The 15,588-nt window shown below is 38.6% G+C and overlaps 1 pseudogene; it reads left to right on the forward strand.

Moving 5' to 3' along the window:
- The first annotated feature begins 14,183 nt into the window (after positions 1-14,183).
- On the forward strand, positions 14,184-14,712 carry LOC104709751 (ubiquitin domain-containing protein 7SL RNA1-like; annotated as a pseudogene).
- Positions 14,713-15,588: the final 876 nt, after the last annotated feature.

The raw sequence follows: 15,588 nt of genomic DNA on the forward strand, positions 1-15,588 counted from the left end.
TTTTTGTTTCCGTATGGTGTTATCGTTTTCTTGGTGTTATCTTTATCTTTTCAGACTCAATAATCTCTTCTATATAAAGCAATAAAAAAACCATAGAAGGTAGTCATAACTACTTATTAAAAAAAATCATGTGTTCTTGTTCCTTAAACTCTGATCGGGACCACAACAAGTGGTATCAGAACCATCATCCTGCTATTGATCCGGACCACCTTGTGGTATCAATATCACCCTACATCCACTATCAATATCAAGTTTGATCTGGACCACCCCTTGCGTGGTATCAAACATGGCAGGTACTAACAAAGAGAGAATTGAAGAATTGGAGGCTAATGTGTTGGACTTGAAGGGAGAAGTTCAACAGATGAATCAAGGATTCTCAGACCGGTTTCAGGCAATGGAAGCAGCGATCGACAGATTGACTGTGGCAGTAACGGCTGATCGTGAAGGAGAAGGAAGTGTTCTACGTTCCACCAACTTCATGGAGCGGTGATTCGAGGGGACATGATAAATCCAGTGGCAACGGGAAGGACCGTGAAGCTTGACTTTCCGAGGTTCCAGGAGGGAGATCCGACAGCTTGGTTAAGTAAAGTCAAACAATATTTCGACTACAACCAAACCCCGGCGGATCTGAAGGTCGGATTTGCATCGTACCACCTGGAGGAAGAAGCGAATGAGTGGTGGCAGGCTACTTCGAAGGCCTTACGGGACAACGTTGTCGTTCTCACTTGGCAAGTATTCGAGGAGGAGTTGTGGGTGCGATTCGGTCCAGCTAAAGGTGAGGATTTTGATGAAGCTTTGTCAAAAATTCAGCAAACGGGCACCTTACAGGAATACCAGCGAGAGTTTTAGCGGTTACAAAACAAGGTTGAGGGGTGGACGCAAAAGGCTTTAATTGGTACGTATGTAGGAGGATTGGACCCGACCATTGCTGACAGCGTACGCATGTTCAGGCCCAAGTCACTGAAAGAGGTCTTGAACCTGGCGAGAATGAAGGATGAACAACTTCAACGACAGCAGAGGAAGTTCAAAACATCTGCACCACATACATATGCATCTAGCCCGGTGAATCGTGTGAGTGCATTCAAGGAAAGCGAACCGCCATCCAAGGAGAACAACTCACAAACCCCGCGTAAGCTTAGCTGGGAGGAGCTCAAGAGAAAACGTAGCTTGGGACTATGTTTTAGCTGTGACGAGAAGTTCCTACCGGGACACAAGTGCAAGCAACCTCAGTTGTTCGTTATGGAAGGGGAAGATGACCCTGGGTACAAAGTTGCAGGAGAGGAGGAAGAGGAATCAGAGTCAGCCGAGATTTCAGCTTACGCACTAACCGGGTGGAGCGCACCTCAGACCTTGCGACTTCAAGCTGTGATTGGCAAACAAAGGCTGACCGCATTGGTGGACAATGGTTCCCAACACAACTTCGTCCGTGAGAGGATTGGCCGAGAGCTTAAGTTGTTAGTGACACCGGTGAATGCGTTTTCACTAAAGGTCGCCAACGGAAAACCCTTGCAGTGCAAGGGAAAATTTGCTAACGTTGCGGTGAGAGTCGGTGGAGCGGACTTTATCATGACATTGTACATCTTGCCTTTAGTAGGTTTAGACATGGTGCTTGGGGTGCAATGGCTCACACTATGGAGTTTGATTGGGAAGGCACGGTCCAAAGACTTCAAGGGTTGCAATCAGAGCTACATGAGGCAGCTTTACCCGAGGTAGAAAAAGAAGTTTGTTCTGGTTAGGATCTGTTTGCTGTTCACGTTAGTGCAACTACGGAGCGTGAACCGACTATTCCAGAGGAGATGCGTATATTGGTTGGTGGTTCGCAGATTTGTTCGAACCACCCACACAGTTGCCACCACATCGTGAGATTGAACACCACATCATATTGAAAGAAGGAACCGATCCGGTCAACGTACAGCCGTACCGTTATGCCCATTTTGAGAAGAAAGAAATCAAAAAACAAGTAAGTGAAATGTTGCAAACGGGAATCATAAGGACCAGTTCGAGTCCGTTTTCATCACCAGTGCTTTTGGTAAAAAAGAAAGATGGAACGTGGCGATTTTGTACTGATTACCGGGCTCTCAACTCGGTAACCATCAAGGATCGCTTCCCAATTCCCACCATCGAGGACATGCTGGATGAGCTTCATGGGGCCGTCTTCTTTACCAAACTTGATCTAACTGCGGGATATCACCAGGTTCGTATGCATCTGGAAGACGTTCCCAAAACAGCTTTCCGAACACATAATGGACATTATGAGTACTTGGTAATGCCTTTCAGACTCTGTAACGCCTTGGTAATGCTCCCTCGACATTCCAAGCATTGATGAATGACATCTTTCGGCCTGTTTTGCAAAATTTTGTTTTGGTGTTTTTTAACGATAAACTTGTGTATAGCGCCACTTGGGAGACTCATTTGGAACATGTGAGGGAAGTCTTCTCAATTCTGCGAAGTCGACAACTCGCTGTTAAGCTTAAAAAATGTGATTTTGATCAGTAGGAGTTGGAGTATTTAGACCATATGATCTCGGGTTAGGGTGTACGGGTATATCGGACAAAAATCCAAGCCATGTTGGATTGGCCTACACCTACTACCATCACGGAATTGCGTGGCTTCCTTGGGTTAACCGGATATTATCTGAAGTTCGTCAAGGAATATGGAGTGATAGTGCGGCCTCTAACGAACATGTTGCGCAAGGGAGCTTTTGGATGGGGGCCAGAAGCGGAAACAACCTTCAATGCGTTAAAGACCGCAATGACGACGACACCGACTTTTGCATTTCCGGATATTTCTAAGCCATTTGTAATCCAGACTGATGCGTCGGATGAAGGCATTGGGGCAGTACTAACCCAGGGTGATCAGCCCATTGCCTTCATGAGTCGAACTCTTGGTGTGACAAAAAAATCTTGGTCTATGTATGCGCGAGAGATGTTAGCAATCGTGGTGGCGATACGTACCTGGAGGCCCTATCTTTTGGGAAGACGATTCTGTATACAAACGGACCAAATGAGCCTGTGCTACCTTTTAGAGCAGCGAATTTTAACGCCGGAACAGCAGAAGTGTATGGGAAAGCTGGTCGGCTACGATTACGAGATTACTTATAAGCCCGGAAAAAGTAACGTCGTTGCTGATGCATTATCTCGGGTGTCCGGTAGTCATGTACTCAATGATATGTTTGTGCAACGAACGTCTTTGTGGGATGACATTCAGGAATTATCTAAGATGGACGAGTATATGCAGCGTCTAGGGAAGCTGGCGCATATCCGGCCAGGTGAGCCATATGCATGGCAAGATGGACTGCTCTGTTACAAGAACCTTGTCTTGGTACCGCCTAAATCGCCATTGGTTCTCCAACTTCTGCAAGAGTACTATGACACCCCTATGGGCGGCCATTCCGGTGTCCTACGGACCTATAAACGGCTGGCAAGACATTTCTATTGGCCATCTATGCACCGTGTGACGTTTGTCAATGGGCCAAGTCGACGTCCTTAGCGTCCGCGAGAGTCCTACAACACTTGCCGGTTCCTGATAAGGTATGGGAGGATGTGTCAATGGACTTTGTTGATGGGTTGCCTTGGTCGAATGGACACACGACCATCATGGTGGTTGTCGAAAGGCTAACCAAGTCAGCGCACCTGGTTCAACTAACGCACCCGTATACGGATAAGGTAGTGGCTACACGATTTGTGGACTCGATTGTAAAGCTGCATGGTATGCCGCGATCGATAGTAAGCAACTGTGATCCAGTGTTTGTGAGCTTATTTTGGCGAGAGTTTTGGAAGCTGGCAGGCACAAAGTTGCGGATGTCTTCATCTTACCACCCGCAGACGGACAGACTAAGGTGGTTAATCGGTGTATCGAACAATTCCTCTGATGCTTTGTTCAAAACCGAATTACGCAGTGGAGTGCTCTTCTTCCATGGGCCGAGTTTTGGTACAACACGTCGTATCATGCTTCCACCGGCATGACTCCGTTCCAAGCTCTCTACGGGCGAGCTCCACTGGCGATTCCAATATATGAGGTAGGGTCCTCCACGCTGGCGGAGGTTGATGAACAACTCGCGTCCCGCGACGAGCTGTTGTCGGAGCTTAAGCAGCATCTTCACAAGGCTAACAACCGCAACAAACAATTGGTGGATGCCAAGCGCCGTGATGTAAAGTTGGAATGCGGTAGTTGGGTCTATCTTCGACTTCAACTGTATCGACTGCGTTCTGTTCTTCGCCGTACATCACAGAAGTTGGCTCATAAATTTTTTGGGCCATTTCATGTTGAAGAACAGGTAGGAGCAGTTGCGTACAGACTCAACTTGCCTGCAGGATCGCGAATCCACCCTGTGTTTCACGTGGCTCTTTTGAAGCCATATGTGGGTTCACGGTACTGCATACGGGTGAGCTTCCCCCTCTGCGGGAGAATGGCTACCTCCATTTGCAACATGAGTGCACTTTGTCGACGACATGTTCGTCTGGGAGGCAAATCTCATGCTGAATTGCTGATTAAGTGGAAGGGCTTAACTGATGAAGACGCTACTTGGGAGAGTGAACAGCAGGTCGTGGAGAGTTTTCCCGAGTTTACACCAAACCTTGAGGACAAGGTTATTGTTCGTGGGGAGGGTATTGATGGGCTCGTTCGTGACAAAAGGCCCACTCGAGTGAGAAAACCTAATCCACTTTATGATGTCTAGGCGGTGAAGAAACTTCGAAGATTTGGTGTTGGGTGTTCTTGCTTTTTATTTGGTTTTGGATATTTTCATTTTCGTTTGGTGTTATCGTTTTATTGGTGTTATCCTTATCTCTTTAGGCTCAATAGTCTCTTCTATATAAAGCAATAAAAAAAACCATAGAAAGTAGTCATAACTACCTATTTAAAAAGATGTCGTGTTCTTGTTCCTTAAATTCTGATGGGGACGGCAACAATGAAAGTCTTAAATTGGTATAAGTACAAAGTTTACGTACATGGTTTTTTCATCTCTAGTTCTGGATATTTTTGAGTCATCGTCTTGGAAAATCCATGACCATTCATAAGACATGCCTTACCTAAAGATGTATAATTTTATAGGTCATAAAACACATAATCTTTCTTTCAGATCAAATAATCTCGGGGAAGTTATAAATTTTGTTTTATTACCTTCATGGAATATCCAAAATCTCAAGCACGTAAGAGAGAGGTTCCTTCTTATAAGTTAGATCAAATCCTTCTCATATCATAATCTCCAATTGCAATACACCGTATATATAGAATAAGAAAGATTGTTCAAGAACTCAAACTAATGAATTACTCTCTTTATTGAGTTCAAAGGAAACTCTCTCAAAACCTTTAAGATCTCAAACTCTCAAAACAATCTCTCTAAAACTCATAGGTTATGCAACACCCTTGCATCTCCTTAAATATAAAAACCATTAACATAAATTTCCTAATCTAAATAGGAAATGTAACATATTTTAGATATCTCCTAAAATACAAATATGTATATTTAGCTTTTCTCCTAAATATACTTTTCTTGGACTTTAAGCTATTTCAAGCTTAATCCAACATTCTCACTCTTAAGCTTGAAATCTTCTTCACTCGTATCCTTCAAGCCAATGAGATCCTTCATCTCTTTGTGCTTGATCCTTCCACATGCTTTTGTTAAGGGAAAATCACGTTTTAAACCTTCAAAGTGTCACTGGGTAGCACTTTAAACCTCAAGAGAATTTCACTAACACTATAAACTTTTAAAATGATTTTACTAACACTTTGAACCTTTAAAATGATTTTACTAACACTTTAAACCTTAAAACCAACTTTCATTTTTGTACCGCCATAAAAAATAATGGAATAATAATATTCTTCAACGTGAAATAGTTAAAGAATGTTGGTTTAATTTAAATTTTAATTAGTTTTAATCATTATAAATAAATAAAAATTTAAAAAATAAATTTGTGTTCATCTTCATTATAGAAAAAACTTTTACGACATTACTCTTCACATTATTAACCTTTTAATAAATGCATCTCCACTGGATTCTGATTCAAATCGATTGACTTTTCATTGGAAACCAATAAATCTTCTAAATATATTGTCGTCTTCAATTTTACATTTGTCAAATGTTTTAACATTATCTCTGATTCTTCATTTTTTCTAGCTTTGATGTATTTTTATTTTTTTTATCCATCGTCATAAATAATTAAATTAAAATAATTAAACAAGTATTTAAATCAAACCAACATAATTTAACTATTTCACGTTGACGGATATTACTGTTCCGTCATCTTTCATGGCGGTACAAATAGAAAAGTTAGTTTTAAGGTTTAAAATGTTAGTGAAATCATTTTAAAGGTTTATAGTGTTAGTGAAATTCTCTCGAGATTTAAAGTGCTATCAGTAACACTTTGAAGGTTTAAAATGTGATTTTTCCTTTTTGTTAAGATGTCCGCCCTTTGCTTATCTCCGGGAACATGCTCAACCTCAATCTGTCCATTCTCAACATACTCTCTTATGAAATGGTACCTTGTGTGTATGTTTTTATTTCGACCATGGAATATTGGGTTCTTGGTGAGGGCAATAGCCGATTCATTATCTATTCGGATGACAACTTTTTCACGTGGCAACTCGGTGATCTCGATGAGCAAGTCTTGTAACCATATCGCTTGTCTTGCCGCTTCTGTAGCCGCCATAAACTCAGCCTCACATGATGACAAAGCAACTGTCTCTTGTTTCTGAGAACACCAAGAAATTAAACTCCCTCCTAGGTAGAAAACATGGCGGGTTGTGCTCTTACCATCATCTGGGTCCACATTATGACTGCTATTACTAAAACCAATCAGTTTTGGAACCGTGGAGGTGGATCTTGCGAACTTGAGTCCTAGCGTCATCGTTCCCTGCAAATACCTTAAACATTGCTTCATTGCCGCTCCATGGGATTCTTAGGATTATGCATATATCAACTTAGTACTCCTACACAGAAGGACAAGTCTGGTCGAGTATGGAGCCGATAGCGAAGGCATCCCACAATCTTTCTATATCTTGTGGCATCAATGTCTCTCTCGTCCAAAGCTTTTGACAGTTTTAGGCCAGACTCCATTGGTGTATGTGTCAAGTTACACTTTGACATCCCAGCTTTCTCCAAGATTTTAGATGCATATCGTCTTTGACACAAAGTTATTCCATCTCTGTTTTGACATACTTCAATACCTAGATAATAAGTCAACTTACCAAGGTTACTCATTTTAAATTGAGATGACATCTCTTTCTTGAATCCTTCTATAGCCTCAACATTGGTTCCTAACACAAAGAGATCGTCGACATAAACTGCAACAAGAAGAATATCTCGATTCACCTTTCTCCGATAGACCGAAGGTTCCTTTGAACATCGTTTGAACTGAAGCTCATTGAGAACTCGATTCAACTTATCATTCCACATCCTTGGAGCTTGCTTCAGTCCGTACAATGCTTTGTTGAGTCTATAGACGTTGTCTTCACTTCCTTTAACAACAAACCCCTCTGGTTGCATCATATAAACAGTCTCCTTTAGATCCTCATGAAGAAATGTCGTCTTAACGTCTAAGTGATGGATTTCCCATCCATTTGCCGCTGAGAGACTGATGAGGAGTCGTATTGTCTCAATTCTTGTCACCGGAGCAAAAACATCTTCATAATCGATCCCATGTCTTTGTACGTACCCCTTGGCAACAAGTCTAGCTTTGTATTTATTAATGCTTTCGTCATTGTTCCTCTTAAGCTTAAAGACCCACTTGAAACCAATTGGTTTTGCTCCTTGTAGAAGTTCAACAAGGTCCCATGTATAATTCTCTGTGATCGACTGAATCTCATCTTCGCAAGCACGCATCCAGTTTTCAGAATTTCTTGCCTCACCAAAGTTACATGGTTCATTGTTAAGACACATTAACAAATGTTCTCCTTCTTCCTCGGATAATAGCACATAATCATTGGGATACTTCGGTCTACGTGTCTCTCTTTGTGATCGTCTCAGCTCAATTACTCCTTGGTCCTCATCCTCACTATCATCATCTCTACTGTCGGTGGTATCTGCTTCAACACTTCCAGCATCTCTTGTAGCCACAATCTCTGATTGATCATTATTTGTGGTCCCAACAGCTGTGTCAAATTCTGCTTCGCTACGGACTTGTTCTGCGTTTTCAATACCATAGTTTCTGTAAACTCCGAGACTGATCATAAACTCTCCAGCTTTATTCTCCTCATCTCTGTTTTGATTCCAGCTCCAGCCCTTTGTTTCATCAAAAACAACATCACGACTTACCACTATCTTCCGGTATTGTGGATCGTGGATCGTACATCCTATAAGACTTTGATCCTGGTTTCGTACCCAAAGAGACTAACACCCGCGTTCTGTCGTCCAATTTCTTTAAGTGTGGTACCTCTGTTTTTGCATACCCGATGCAGCCAAACACTCGAAAGTGGTTGATATTGGGCTTCATAGATCGAAACATCTCATATGGAGTTTGTTCCTTGAGTGCTCTTGTAGCAATTCGGTTTAAAAGATATGTAGAGTGCCTAACAGCTTCCCCCCACAAGTGATTCGGAACTCGCATATGCTTGAAAATGCTTCGAGTCATCTCCATTAGCGTCCTATTCCGTCTTTCCACAACTCCGTTTTGTTGTGGAGTGTAAGGGGCTGTAAGATGTCGCATTATACCGGAGTTAGCACAAAAATCATTGAATTCGTGTGATACAAATTACCCCTTTCCTTACTTTTCCTTGAATGAATGTGTCTAATTTTGAAAAATACCTTTGGTCCCTAGTCATATGGTTGCTAGCTCCATTATCTAGGTACCATGTATTTTTTTCTCCGCTATTCGTTTCATACTTGCTTGGCACAACTTTCTCTTCATTGAGGTATACTACCTCGTGTATCATGAGTTCATCCGCTTCCCTTGTACTCTTGTTATCACTTTTTTGTGCTTCTTGAAATTTCAGCAAACGATCAGGATAGTTCGAGGCGAAGTGACCAGTTTTATCACACCGATAACAAGTTATTCTTGAAGTATCTCGTCCTCCATTGTAGCGTCCTCGACCTCTTCCTCTACCATAGAAGCGTCCTCTTCTTCCTCTGCCTCTATGTTCTCCGGTGAAATCACGCTGCTCCTGAGGTGACTGATGTTCCATGTTAGCGTACATCAGTTTGCTTTGTTCTTCCTGAGCCTCTTCTTCTTCAGCTGTGCGTTCTTCATAGGATTTGAGACGTCCTACAATATCTTCAAAGCTACTGCTCTTAAGATCCAACACTTGCTCAAGCGAAGTGACGATGTGTATGTACTTTATGCGGGGAAGACTCTAAGAATTTCTTAACAAGTTTAGGTTCCTCCATATCTTCTCCGAGTGATGCTGATTTTGAGGAAATTTTGGATAACTTGCCAGCAAAGTCATCAATTTTTTCAGTATCCTTCATCTTCAAATGATCGAACTCAGCCATCAAAGTCTGTAACCTTGCCTCCTTAACACGTTCTGCCCCCATGTGTCTTGCTTTAATAGCTTCCCACACCTTCTTTGCCGAGTCTAGCTCTCCTACTTGTAGAATAAGTGCCTCCGGGATTGATTGGAACAACAAGGTTGTGGCCATGTCATTCTGCTCAGCATCTCCTGTCGGATTTTCAATGATATCCCAGACCTTATGAGCTTTGAGTAGAATCTTCATACGCATGACACATACCGTGTAGTTGGCTGAGTTTAGCATAGGACACTTGATCAAAGAGGAAATTCCTTCTTTTAGCTTCGCCGAGCTTTTGTTTGTTATCTTCCTCGGCACCATGTTCGATGTCTCCGTAATCTCTCCCATGATATCTCACGAACCTTGCTCTGATACCAAATATAGAATAAGAAAGATTGTTCAAGAACTCAATCTAAAGAATTACTCTCTTTATTAATCTCAAAGGAAACTCTCTCAAAACCTTTAAGCTCTCAAACTCTCAAAACAATCTCTCTAAAACTCATAGGTTATGCAACATCGTTGCATCTCCTTAAATATAAAAACCCTTAGCATAAATTTCCTAATCTAAATAGGAAATGTAACATATTTTAGATATCTCTTAAAATACAAATACGTATATTTAGTTTTTCTCCTAAATATACTTTTTTGAGCCTTAAACTATCTCAAACTTAATCTAACAGTATAATTTTGTTGCTGCATGTTCACGTTTAACAGTTTGATCATTAACGTCATATATATTGTCGACTATTAACTTCTTTATAAATTATAAGTTGAGAAGCTTACTTTGGTTCTAGGACCACATCAGTCTCCTTCTCTATTTCATCTCCATATGCACGACTCGACGAACATCTACTGAAAGTCTGAAACAGTAAATAAATTGTATATGTTAGTTGTATTAAGATTGTTAAAATGTAAATGCCTCTATTTCCAAAAATGAAAATGTAAGTGTGGATTCACTGGCATGCCAAGCGCATACGTATCTATCTCATACTTTGTTTGTAGATTCTGTCTCATACTTTGTTTGTAGATTCTTTTTCTTCCGATTGGCACATATGAATTGATATTTTTGTTGATAAAAAAAAAATAATAAGATTGTTAAAATTTAACACAATTTATGAGAAAACCACACATATATTAGATATATGAGTAGTATTACAAACATGTATATCTTTCGTAACATGTTCTGTTATGCAGAGGAAGGATTTTTTTGAATTACGTTTGAAATATTTCAAGTGAATAATTGGGAAAAACCATGGTGTGTATTTATAATAGTTGTGAGTCGATTGTAGACCGTTAAACATATTGGTTGTTGTGATTTCCAAGATTTCCGATGATACAAATAATCAAATATTATCTTAACAACAGATTTCCTTTTGTTACAATTCTGAATGATATGTAAAATAAAATATCATCACTAATTATTATTGTTATCAATTTTGTTTGCAAAAAATGAATTTCAATTTAAGTATTGCGATGCATAATCGCTAACTGATTAATATTCGCAAAGATATTCATCCGCGATACACTACGGAACTATTTAAAAAAAATTTAATTTGTTTCGTAGATTAACTATTTATATAACTAATGTTTAATTTGTATTTTTTTTAAATGTACAAATCTTACAAATATAGATATATTAGTTAGTGTATATAGTATTTTGTTTGAGATTCATTGTTTTATTATAGGAACATACAATTAAATAAGTAGTGATTTATAGACTGTATGTGTGTGTGTTTTTTTTTTTTTTTACAGATAGTAGTATTTTTATTATTTTAAATATATGTAAAATATAATTTTGTATTGTAAAAAAAATGTGTATGGTAGTTTTGTATGTTTTAAATGTACAGTATAATTTTGTATTGTAGTTTTGTATTTAGTATATTATAGTTTAGTTGTGCAATGCAAATAAAAGTTTTTTTTTTTTACAACATAGTACAAGATTAGCTCAAAGAAGTCAATACGAAGGAACATTGTTTACATAGGTAACTAAGTGCAGAACTGTGCGAACACGTTGCGCTAAATGATCCGCTTTACCATTCTGAGAGCGATGGAAGTAGACTAATGAAAAAGAAGCAAACTCCTCTTTCTCCGCTTGTATGTCCTCCAAATAAGACGTAAAAACTGGCCACTCGGAAGCCGAAGACACCATTTTGACTAAGTCAAAGCAGTCGGTGAGGAAGATGACAGATTGGTTATCCATCCCAATCATATAATGCATAGCCCAAATAAGGGCTTCAATCCCGGTATGAAGAGGGGAGAGACTACAGCGAAGGTTGGCAGCTCCCATAGTAGGGGCGTCACCCCAGCGCGACGTGCAAAACCATCCTTTACCCACATAACGATCTGTTGCTTTCTAGGAACCATCTACAAAACAAATATAACTCGACAAAGACCTAGGAACCCCTAATCCCCCACTTCCACAGGGGACGGCCGCAATGGTAATATTCGATGCTAATACTATATCCTCTGTCTGAGCCATAACCAATACTTTTGCCTCATCCTCCGCTAACTGCAGAATTGTAAGGGGGTTTGAGTCCAGATTACTGAAAAGTTTATCATTGTGTGCTTTCCAGATATACCACAAAATCCAGGAAAAAAGTTCCTGTGTTGGAACATTTGTAAACCGTCAAAAGAGAAAATCCATGTTTGTAAAACTGATTCCAAAGGAAAAACACCTAGGACCGTCAGGAACTGCTACAAAGCCCAAACCTGCCAAGCTGGCAGACATTTAAAGAGGGTATGATTAATCGTCTCCTCCCGAAAACCACAAAGGCCACATGCAGCATCACAACTCATACCACGTTTCCGTAGATTAGTTGTAACCACCACACAACCCAAAAGTACTTGCCACATAAAGTGACAAAGTTTCGGTGGTCACCAAATTTTCCACACAAGCCTGAAGAGGTACAAAGTCCGGTCCATATACCTCCGACTCAGAGGGAGTCGTCACACTTGAACGAAGAATATTGTACCCTGATTCTACAGAATATTTACCAGACTTAGTAAAATGTCATCCCAGCAAATCCGGTTTATCCGGTTGTCGCAACGATAAGGCAGAAATTATAGCAACATATTACAGTATAAATGTAGCCGTAAGCTGAGCCATATCCCAAAAATTTGAACTCCTGTCAATAAGATTTATAACGCGGAGCAGAGGATCAGATGACAACCCTGTGCTCAGAGCTGGTCTCGGGGATTGAGCAGAGATCCATGGATCAGTACATACAAAAATAGAAGCACCAGATCCTACCTTTTTAATAAGTCCTTTATTAACCAGAGAGCGAGCAAAAACTATACTCCGCAATTGGATCCAAAGGATCGGAATGCCGATAGTAATGCAAATCAAAGTTGTTAACAGTTTTTTGTTTGACATGAATTCCACATGGTTTTTTTTAATAAACTTTAGTTATTAATATGGACCCAAGATGTGTGTATAATTTGTTAGACATGGGAAAATAACGTTTAAATTTTATTTGATTTTGAACATATGTTATAGAAAATAATTGGATATCAATGCGTTGAAATCAAAATCTTGGCCACAGATCATCTTCCAAGATTGAAGATCAATTTGTTTATTGATAAGCCGATTGTTTAGGAAATTTGTGTATGAAGAAAATATTGTTTTTCAAAATTGGAAACTTAATTTTAATTAAATTAATTATAAACTTAATACTTAATGTTAAAAGGAGTGGTTTCGATTGTTTTTGAAATTTTATTAGGATGAAACATCTTGTTTTCAAAAATAGAAACTTAATATTAATTAATTAAATGAAAAACAAATTAATAATTAATACTAGCTTGTAAATATATTCCAACTCCAAAAGTTATTTGTTAAATGTCTCCAAAAATGTATATACAGATAATTTGTATTTAATAATTTAGATATTAGTTAAGGTGGCTTGCATTTTTTAGGGATGCTGATTTTATTATGTTTTCCTTATGTAATATCTTTTTTTTTAACAACATAATATAAGATCAGCTTAAACGAGCCAATAGAAAGATATATTGTTTACATAGGTAGCTAAATGAAAAACTGACCGAACACGTGGAAGAACAAGTTATCTACTTTATCATTCAAGTTAATTATAAATATTTATCATTCAAGTTAATTATAAATATGATTCAATATTAAGAAGGTTTTCCTTTAAATAGGGTATGAAATACGTGACCAACATCTTTTAGCGTTAACCATGTGTTAATAACAACAAACAAACAAAAATCAACTTAATCAAATTGGATTATTGCGATTAGGTTAACCAATCAAGCCTTCAATTATCGAAAACGGTCCGATTACGGTTCAAATAAGTTATGATTTGATTTTAGTCATGTCTAGTGTGGAAGGAAGGCATGACTTGCTGATATTGCCAAAATAATTGTTTCTAAGACGAATAATAATCCAAATATATTTAGAACTAATAAAAATATTTCCGTTGGCAATCGATATTTATTAAATAAGATTATTAATCATTAGAGCATGTGCAATGATAATATTATTTAGTAATTTCTTAATTTTTTGAAGGGTGAGAGAGTCCTACTAAACATGTTCTTATAGTTAATTTACAAATATGAACAAATTAATTACTTTTCTCATCTCAAAATTTCTATAAAGTATAATATACTGTATATATTGTTCTTATTTTTGAAAGTCTTTTTACTTTATTTTGTCTAGTAGTATATTTTGAAAATATATATATATATTAGAAGGCCAAATTCAATCTAAATTTTCTTTACAAAAACCATTATGAAATTCCTCGTCGAGATTCTGAGTGGCTCATCGTTCGAGATTGAAGTGGATTACAAGGATACACTGTTAGAGGTAAAATAGAAGATCGAGAAGTCTCAAGGTATCCCAGTTTCAAAACAAACCCTCATCGTCGATGGCATTGTTATTCTTCGAGAGGATCTTAACGTCCAACAATGCCAGATCGTCCACGATTCTCTTCTCCAACTCGACGTGTCTTCTGACGAGAACCCTAATGACAACGGTGACGATCAAATACCCCAAATCGAGCAACCTCCAGAACCGTGGATTTCAGTTGAAGAGCACTTTGAGGGGCAAGGTTGGCCTTTGACAACCGATGAGATCAGAAAGATTTATAGTTATCAGACAAAGACAACCCAAGGGATCAATAAGGGTCAAGATTCGCATGTGATGGTAAGAGGCAACAGGAGAGTCTTGACGAGAGTGAAGATTGAGAGCAACAATGACAATGATCAAGTGCTTCAAACCAATCAAGCTCAATATTCGCCTTGGAAGCCTCCGAAGATGAGAGGTTGATGCACCGTAGATCTTTGGAAATCTTTCATTATTATCGTCAATACATTTATTATCTATTTAAAAGTTAGTTTAGATAATTATTGATTATTTTAGATTTGATCTAACGTTAAGGTTTTTCTTTAATAAATAAAAATCACTGGTTAATATAAAAAAGTTTTTTTTTTCTGTAACATCATTGATAATACTCAAAGCCCATAATTTTTACCACTTTACTAAAACTTCAAAGGACATGCATGAGCACATGACTTGAGAAAGATAAAAACCTAACCAGCGGTGGAGTTAGGAATTCAATTCATCAGGATCAAAATATAATTTAAGAGGTCTGTTATAATTTAAGAGGTCTGTTATTTTATCAGGGTCAATTTGATTTTTTTCTTAAAAATTCAACTAAATTTAAAATTTCACCAGGGTCAATTGATCCACGTGCTTCTACCTAGCTCTGCCCATGAACCTAACCAAGCAGAACCCTAAAGATTATGGATTTACGGTGTGTTCATAATTTCTCTCTTTTTTTTTTTTTTTCCAAATTGATACACTCACATCAGATAAAACAAGGAAACTTCAATAACAAGATACGTACATCTAACGAGGCAGAACATCACCAATAAAATTGGAAACTTGATTCACAACAAAAGGAAAAAGAAACCTAATCGACGACAAAAGAAGAATTTGCTTCCATTGATGAATATCTCATAGGAAGAACTAATCTGTGGAAGAACAGAGCCGGGTCAAGCTTTCGGACTAATGGGTCGGATCTTAATGTTTCTCTAAAGCGATGCGTTTCAACGATCCTATTTGGAAGTTGAATTGTAACAAAATAATGCTTACTTACAACCGTCGGATCATATTAGTAAAAGGAAGTATTGAC

The sequence above is a fragment of the Camelina sativa genome, chromosome 8, assembly GCF_030686135.1.
Source record: "Camelina sativa cultivar CO46 ecotype springtype chromosome 8, ASM3068613v1".
Lineage (NCBI taxonomy): Eukaryota > Viridiplantae > Streptophyta > Magnoliopsida > Brassicales > Brassicaceae > Camelina > Camelina sativa.